We start from the raw sequence: 8,657 nt of genomic DNA on the forward strand, positions 1-8,657 counted from the left end.
CCCTTCACGACCACTTGCAAGAGTGCGATCTGATAGAGATAATAATAATAAGATAAATATTTTTGGTATTTTTATGGTATAGATTGAAAGTAAAGATTGCAAAATAAAATAGATTGGAAACTTGTATGATGGAAAATAGACCCCGGGGCCATAGGTTTCACTAGTGGCTTCTCTCAAGATAGCATAAGTATTACGGTGCGTGAACAAATTACTGTCGAGTAATTGATAGAAAAGTGAGTAATTATGAGAATATCTAGGTATGATCATGTATATAGGCATCACGTCCGTGACAAGTAGACCGACTCCTGCCTGCATCTACTACTATTAATCCACACATTGACCGCTATCCAGCATGCATCTAGAGTATTAAGTTCATAAGAACAGAGTAACGCCTTAAGCAAGATGACATGATGTAGAGGGATAAACTCATGCAATATGATGTAAACCCCATCTTTTTATCCTCGATGGCAACAATACAATACGTGTCGTTTCCCTTTCTTGAAGAGGAAAGGGTGATGCAGTAAAGCAGCGTAAGTATTTCCCTCAATTTTTGAGAACCAAGGTATCAATCCAGTAGGAGACCACGCGCGAGTCACCTCGTACCTACACAAACAAATAAGAACCTCACAACCAATGCGATAAATGGGTTGTCAATCCCTTCACGACCACTTGCAAGAGTGATATCTGATAGAGATAATAATAATAAGATAAATATTTTTGGTATTTTTATGATATAGGTTGAAATTAAAGATTGCAAAATAAAATAGATTGGAAACTTGTATGATGGAAAATAGACCCGGGGGCCATAGGTTTCACTAGTGGATTCTCTCAAGATAGCATAAGTATTACGGTGGATGAACAAATTATTGTTGAGAAATTGATAGAAAAGCGAATAATTATGAGAATATCTAGGTATGATCATGTATATAGGCATCACGTCTGTGACAAGTTGACCGACTCCTGCCTACATCTACTACTATTACTCCACACATCGACCGCTATCCAGCATGCATCTAGAGTATTAAGTTCATAAGAACAGAGTAACGCCTTAAGCAAGATGACATGATGTAGAGGGATAAACTCATGCAATATGATGTAAACCCCATCTTTTTATCCTCGATGGCAACAATACAATACGTGTCGTTTCCCTTTCTTGAAGAGGAAAGGGTGATGCAGTAAAGCAGCGTAAGTATTTCCCTCAATTTTTGAGAACCAAGGTATCAATCCAGTAGGAGACCACGCGCGAGTCACCTCGTACCTACACAAACAAATAAGAACCTCACAACCAATGCGATAAATGGGTTGTCAGTCCCTTCACGACCACTTGCAAGAGTGATATCTGATAGAGATAATAATAATAAGATAAATATTTTTGGTATTTTTATGATATAGGTTGAAATTAAAGATTGCAAAATAAAATAGATTGGAAACTTGTATGATGGAAAATAGACCCGGGGGCCATAGGTTTCACTAGTGGATTCTCTCAAGATAGCATAAGTATTACGGTGGATGAACAAATTATTGTTGAGAAATTGATAGAAAAGCGAATAATTATGAGAATATCTAGGTATGATCATGTATATAGGCATCACGTCTGTGACAAGTTGACCGACTCCTGCCTACATCTACTACTATTACTCCACACATCGACCGCTATCCAGCATGCATCTAGAGTATTAAGTTCATAAGAACAGAGTAACGCCTTAAGCAAGATGACATGATGTAGAGGGATAAACTCATGCAATATGATGTAAACCCCATCTTTTTATCCTCGATGGCAACAATACAATACGTGTCGTTTCCCTTTCTATCACTGGGATCGAGCACCGCAAGATTGAACCCAAAGCTAAGCACTTCTCCCATTGCAAGAAAGATCAATCTAGTAGGCAAAACCAAACTGATAATTCGAAGAGACTTGCAAAGATAAACCAATTACACATAAAAGAATTCAGAGAAGATTCAAATATTGTTCATAGATAAACTTGATCATAAACCCACAATTCATTGGATCTCGACAGACACACCGCAAAAAGAGTTACATCGAATAGATCTCCAAGAAAAATCGAGGAGAACTTTGTATTGAGATCCAAAGAGAGAGAATAAGCCATATAGCTAATAACAATGGACCCGAAGGTCTGAGGTAAACTACTCACACATCATCGGAGGGGCCATGGAGTTGATGTAGAGGCCCTCCGTGATCAATGCCCCCTCCGGCGGAGCTCCGGAAAAGGCTCCAAGATGGGATCTCTTGAGTACAGAAGGTTGCGATGGTGGAAATAGGGTTTCGTGGTGCTCCTGGATGTTCGCGGGGCATATGAATATATATAGGAGGAAGAAGTAGGTCGGTGGAGCAACAAGGGGCCCACGAGGGTGGAGGGCATGCCCAGGGGGGTAGTCGCGTCCCCTGCCTCGTGGCCACCTCGATTGTTTCTTGACGTCCACTCCAAGTCCCCTGGATCATGTTTGTTGAAAAAATCACGCTCCCGAAGGTTTCATTCCGTTTGGACTCCGTTTCATATTCCTTTTCTACGAAACACTGAAATAGGCAAAAAAACATCAATTGGGGCTGGGCCTCCGGTTAATAGGTTAGTCCCAAAAATAATATAAAAGTGTAAAATAAAGCCAATTAACATGCAAAACAGATAATATAATAGCATGGAACAATAAAAAATTATAGATACGTTGGAGACGTATCAAGCATCCCCAAGCTTAATTCCTGCTCGTCCTTGAGTAGATAAATGATAAAAACAGAATTTTTGATGTGGAATGCTTCCTAACATATTTCTCAATGTAATTTTATTTATTGTGGCATGAGTGTTCAGATCCGAAAGATTCAAAATAAAAGTTTAATATTGACATAAAAATAATAATACTTCAAGCATACTAACTAAGCAATCGTGTCTTCTCAAAATAACATGGCCAAAGAAATTTCATCCCTACAAAATCATATAGTTTGGTCATGCTCCATTTTCGTCACACAAGAATGCTCTCATCATGCACAACCCTGATGACAAGCCAAGCAATTGTTTCATACTTTAGTAATCTCAAACTTTTTTCAACTTTCACGCAATACATGAGCGTGAGCCATGGATATAGCACTATGGGTGAAATAGAATATAATGAAGGGGTAATGTGGAGAAGACAAAAAATGAGAAAGTCTCACATTGACGCAGCTAATCAATGGGCTAGGGAGATGCCCATCAATTGATGTCAATGCAAGGAGTAGGGATTGCCATGCAACGGATGCACTAGAGCTATAAATGTATGAAAGCTCAACAAAAGAAACTAAGTGGGTGTGCATCCAACTTGCTTGCTCACGAAGACCTAGGGCACTTGAGGAGGCCCATTGTTGCAATATAAAAGCCAAGTTCTATAATGAAAAATTCCCACTAGTATATGAAAATGACAAAACAAGAGACTCTCTATCATAAAGATCTTGGTGCTACTTTGAAGCACAAGTGTGGAAAAAAGGATAGTAGCATTGCCCCTTTTTATTTTATTTTTAATTTTGGGGCCTTTTTTGGCCTTTTTCTTTTTTTTTCTTTTGGGACAATGCTCTATTAATGATGATCATCACACTTCTATTTATTTACAACTCAATGATTACAACTCAATACTAGAACAAGATATGACTCTATATGAATGCCTCCGGCGGTGTACCGGGATGTGCAATGACTTATGAGTGACATGTATGAAAGAATTATGAACGGTGGCTTTGCCACAAATACGATGCCAACTACATGATCATGCAAGGCAATATGATAATAATGACGTGTGTCATAATAAACGGAACGGTGGAAAGTTGCATGGCAATATATCTCAGAATGGCTATGGAAATTCCATAATAGGTAGGTATGGTGGCTGTTTTGAGGAAGATATAAGGAGGTTTATGTGTGATAGAACGTATCGTATCACGGGGTTTGGATGCACCGATGAAGTTCGCACCAACTCTCAAGGTGAGAGAGGGCAATGCACGATACCGAAGAGGCTAGCAATGATGGAAGGGTGAGAGTGCGTATAATCCATGGAATCAACATTAGTCATAAAAAACTCACATACTTATTGCAAAAATCTACAAGTCAATCCATGGAATCAACATTAGTCATAAAGAACTCACATACTTATTTAAAAAAATCTACAAGTCATCAAAAACCAAGTATTACGCGCATGCTCCTATGGGGATAGATTGGTAGGAAAAGACCATCGCTCGTCCCCGACCGCCACTCATAAGGAAGACAATCAAATAACACCTCATGTTTCAAATTTGTTACACAACGTTTACCATACGTGCATGCTACGGGACTTGCAAACTTCAACACAAGTATTTCTCAAATTCAAAACTACTCAACTAGCACAACTTTAATATCACTATCTCCATATCTCAAAACAATCATCAAGTATCAAACTTCTCTTAGTATTCAATGCACTTATATGAAAGTTTTTTATTATTCCCAAAAGAAAATTACCATGCTGTTCTAAAGGACTCTCAAAATAATATAAGTGAAGCATGAGAGATCAATTTCTATAAAATGAAACCACCACCGTGCTCTAAAAGATATAAGTGAAGCACTAGAGCAAAAAAACTATATAGCTCAAAAGATATAAGTGAAGCACATAGAGTATTCTAATAAATTCCGATTCATGTGTGTCTCTCTCAAAAGGTGTGTACATCAAGGATGATTGTGGTAAACTAAAAAGCAAAGACTCAAATCATTCAAGACGCTTCAAGCAAAACACATATCATGTGGTGAATAAAAATATAGCTCCAAGTAAAGTTACCGATAGACAAAGACAAAAGAGGGGATGCTTTCCGGGGCATCCCCAAGCTTAGGCTTTTTGGTGTCCTTGGATTTTACCTTGGGGTGCCTTGGGCATCCCCAAGCTTAGGCTCCTGCCACTCCTTGTTCCATAATCCGTCAAATCTTTACCCAAAACTTGAAAACTTCACAACACAAAACTTAACAGAAAATCTCGTGAGCTCCGTTAGCGAAAGAAAACAAAATACCACTTCAAGGTACTGCAATGAACTCATTATTTATTTATATTGGTGTTAAACCTACTGTATTCCAACTTCTCTATGGTTTATAAACTCTATTACTAGCCATATATTTATCAAAATAAGCAAACAACACACGAAAAACAGAATCTGTCAAAAACAGAACAGTCTGTAGTAATCTGTAACTAACGCAAACTTCTAGAACCCCAAAAATTCTAAAATAAATTGCTGGACGTGAGGAATTTATATATTAATCATCTGCAAAAATAATTAACTAAATAGCACTCTGCAAAAAACATGGCAGCAATTCTCGTGAGTTCTTAAGTTTCTGTTTTTTACAGCAAGATCAAAAAGACTTTCACCGAGTCTTCCCAATGGTTCTACTTGGTACAAACACTAATTAAACACAAATAAACACAACCTTAATAGAGGCTAGATAAATTATTTATTACTAAACAGGAGCAAAAAGCAAGGAACAAAAATTAAATTGGGTTGCCTCCCAACAAGCGCTATCGTTTAACGCCCCTAGCTAGGCATAAAAGCAATGATAGATATAGGTTTTGCCATGATAATGATAAGGTAAATCGCGAAAAATCATCTCATACTCCCTATGTTCAGCAGCAAGTTTTCTTTGTGGCAAGCAAAGTAATCAAAAGGGCTAAATTTAATGGGACAAAAGTCCCCAAAATCAAGCTCTGGAGGTATTGGTTCCTCCTTTGGCCCCTCATATTGCACAACCAATTCATCATTATAAGCATTCTTTTGGAAAAAAGTCATGAGTCTTTGTTCAAGGGAAAAACCCAACCCATTGTTCTGGATGGAAAATTATCATTAAATTCAGAGATCCTATCAATAAGAACATCGGTAGGAACCTTTTTTCTAAGGTTTTCATTAAAAGCAACATGATCTAAGGATCGTAAACGCATAATGTCTTCTTGATAAAAAGGGATTGCTTCTATGGGAGGACGGCCAGCATCCACCCTATAATGCGCAAAAATTTCATTGGCTTCTTTTATTATAAATCTAAACTCATGAGCTAAAAAGATGGTTGCTGCTTGCTCAACAAAAGAATGCTCAATATTAGAAATTCTAGGAAAATCCTTTGTATGGAAGGATGCATATGTAAAAATTGTCTTTCAAGTTCAACTATGAGCAAAGATATAGCATCCGCGAGACTACTAGTTTTATGAAGGATAGATCCGCTCATGGTGGGCAAAGCACCGGCACAAGTAAAGAAATCTTGAATAACTCCCTTCCCAATAATATTACCGCTACCAATCCGAAACTTTTTAGTATGTAAAATAGTAGGATTTTCAAGAGGATCATCAATAGCATCAAAGTTTTCCATATTATTATCCTTATCAACGATAACCTCCCCAGTTTCAGACATGATGGCAATAAATTGCAAAAGTAACGAGCACACAGAAGGCAGGAAGGAAAAAGAGACGAACGGAAAAGAGAGGGTGAAAGGAAAAGAGGGCGAATAAAACGGCAAGGGTGAAGTGGGGGAGAGGAAAACGAGAGGCAAATGGCAAATAATATGATGCAAAGGATAAGAGTTGTGATGGGTACTTGGTATGTATTGACTTGGCGTAGATTTCCCGGGCAACGGCGCCATAAATCCTTCTTGGTACCTCTTGAGCACTGCGTTGATTTTCCCTTGAAGAGGAAAGGGTGATGCAGTAAAGCAGCGTAAGTATTTCCCTCAGTTTTTGAGAACCAAGGTATCAATCCAGTAGGAGACCACGCGCGAGTCACCTCGTACCTACACAAACAAATAAGAACCTCACAACCAATGCGATAAAGGGGTTGTCAATCCCTTCACGACCACTTGCAAGAGTGAGATCTGATAGAGATAATAATAATAAGATAAATATTTTTGGTATTTTTATGATATAGATTGAAATTAAAGATTGCAAAATAAAATAGATTGGAAACTTGTATGATGGAAAATAGACCCGGGGGCCATAGGTTTCACTAGTGGATTCTCTCAAGATAGCATAAGTATTACGGTGGATGAACAAATTATTGTTGAGAAATTGATAGAAAAGCGAATAATTATGAGAATATCTAGGTATGATCATGTATATAGGCATCACGTCTATGACAAGTTGACCGACTCCTGCCTGCATCTACTACTCTTACTCCACACATCGACCGCTATCCAGCATGCATCTAGAGTATTAAGTTCATAAGAACAGAGTAACGCCTTAAGCAAGATGACATGATGTAGAGGGATAAACTCATGCAATATGATGTAAACCCCATCTTTTTATCCTCGATGGCAACAATACAATACGTGTCGTTTCCCTTTCTGTCACTGGGATCGAGCACCGCAAGATTGAACCCAAAGCTAAGCACTTCTCCCATTACAAGAAAGATCAATCTAGTAGGCCAAACCAAACTGATAATTCGAAGAGACTTGCAAAGATAAACCAATCATACATAAAAGAATTCAGAGAAGATTCAAATATTGTTCATAGATAAACTTGATCATAAACCCACAATTCATCGGATCTCGACAAACACACCGCAAAAAGAGTTACATTGAATAGATCTCCAAGAAGATCGAGGAGAACTTTGTATTGAGATCCAAAGAGAGAGAAGAAGCCATCTAGCTAATAACTATGGACCCGAAGGTCTGAGATAAACTACTCACACATCATCGGAGGGGCCATGGAGTTGATGTAGAGGCCCTCCATGATCAATGCCCCCTCCGGCGGAGCTCCGAAAAAGGCCCCAAGATGGGATCTCTTGGGTACAGAAGGTTGCGGTGGTGGAAATATGGTTTCGTGGTGCTCCTGGATGTTCTCGGGGCATATGAATATATATAGGAGGAAGAAGTAGGTCGGTGGAGCAACGAGGGGCCCATGAGGGTGGAGGGCGCGCCCAGGGGGTAGGCGCGCCCCCTGCCTCGTGGCCACCTCGATTGTTTCTTGACGTCCACTCCAAGTCCCCTGGATCACGTTTGTTTCAAAAATCACGCTCTCGAAGGTTTCATTCCATTTGATATTCCTTTTCTACGAAACACTGAAATAGGAAAAAAAACAGAAATTTGGGCCGGGCGTCCGGTTAATAGGTTAGTCCCAAAAATAATATAAAAGTGTAAAATAAAGCCCATTAACATCCAAAACAGATAATATAATAGCATGGAACAATAAAAAATTATAGATACGTTGGAGACGTATCAGTGCTTCCACGTATAGAAAATCAATGATGAAAATAAAAGATATGTGTTTGCAAAAATAAAATGCACGCGGATGGGATGCGGCTGAAATGCGGCTGTGCGTTGGGCGCACGGCCTGCGCATCCACAAATCCAGGTGGACACGACTCCATTGCCACCCCCAAATGGACGAAAAGCGGACGAAACAGACGTCTGTTTGGGGTCGCACGTTGGAGTTGGCCTGAGCACCTCCGAGAGACTAGGATGGCATATCATCTTGAGATTTTACGAAGTCACCATAGGCGCCTCGTAGTCGACGGAAATGTCTCCTCTCACTAAACGCGCATCGCCGGAAATCCTAAAATAAATTCAGGATAAATGCAAGTACCGGCATTTGAACCCTGGTGGGCTAGTGATATCACTGTCCATCTAACCATCCAATCGCAGGTTGGTTCGCCACATACATGTACATTTGATAAGACGGTCTTATCTTAAT

This window comes from Triticum urartu, chromosome 6A (assembly GCF_056163025.1).
Source record: "Triticum urartu cultivar PI428250 chromosome 6A, HENAU_Tu73, whole genome shotgun sequence".
NCBI classification, from domain to species: domain Eukaryota; kingdom Viridiplantae; phylum Streptophyta; class Magnoliopsida; order Poales; family Poaceae; genus Triticum; species Triticum urartu.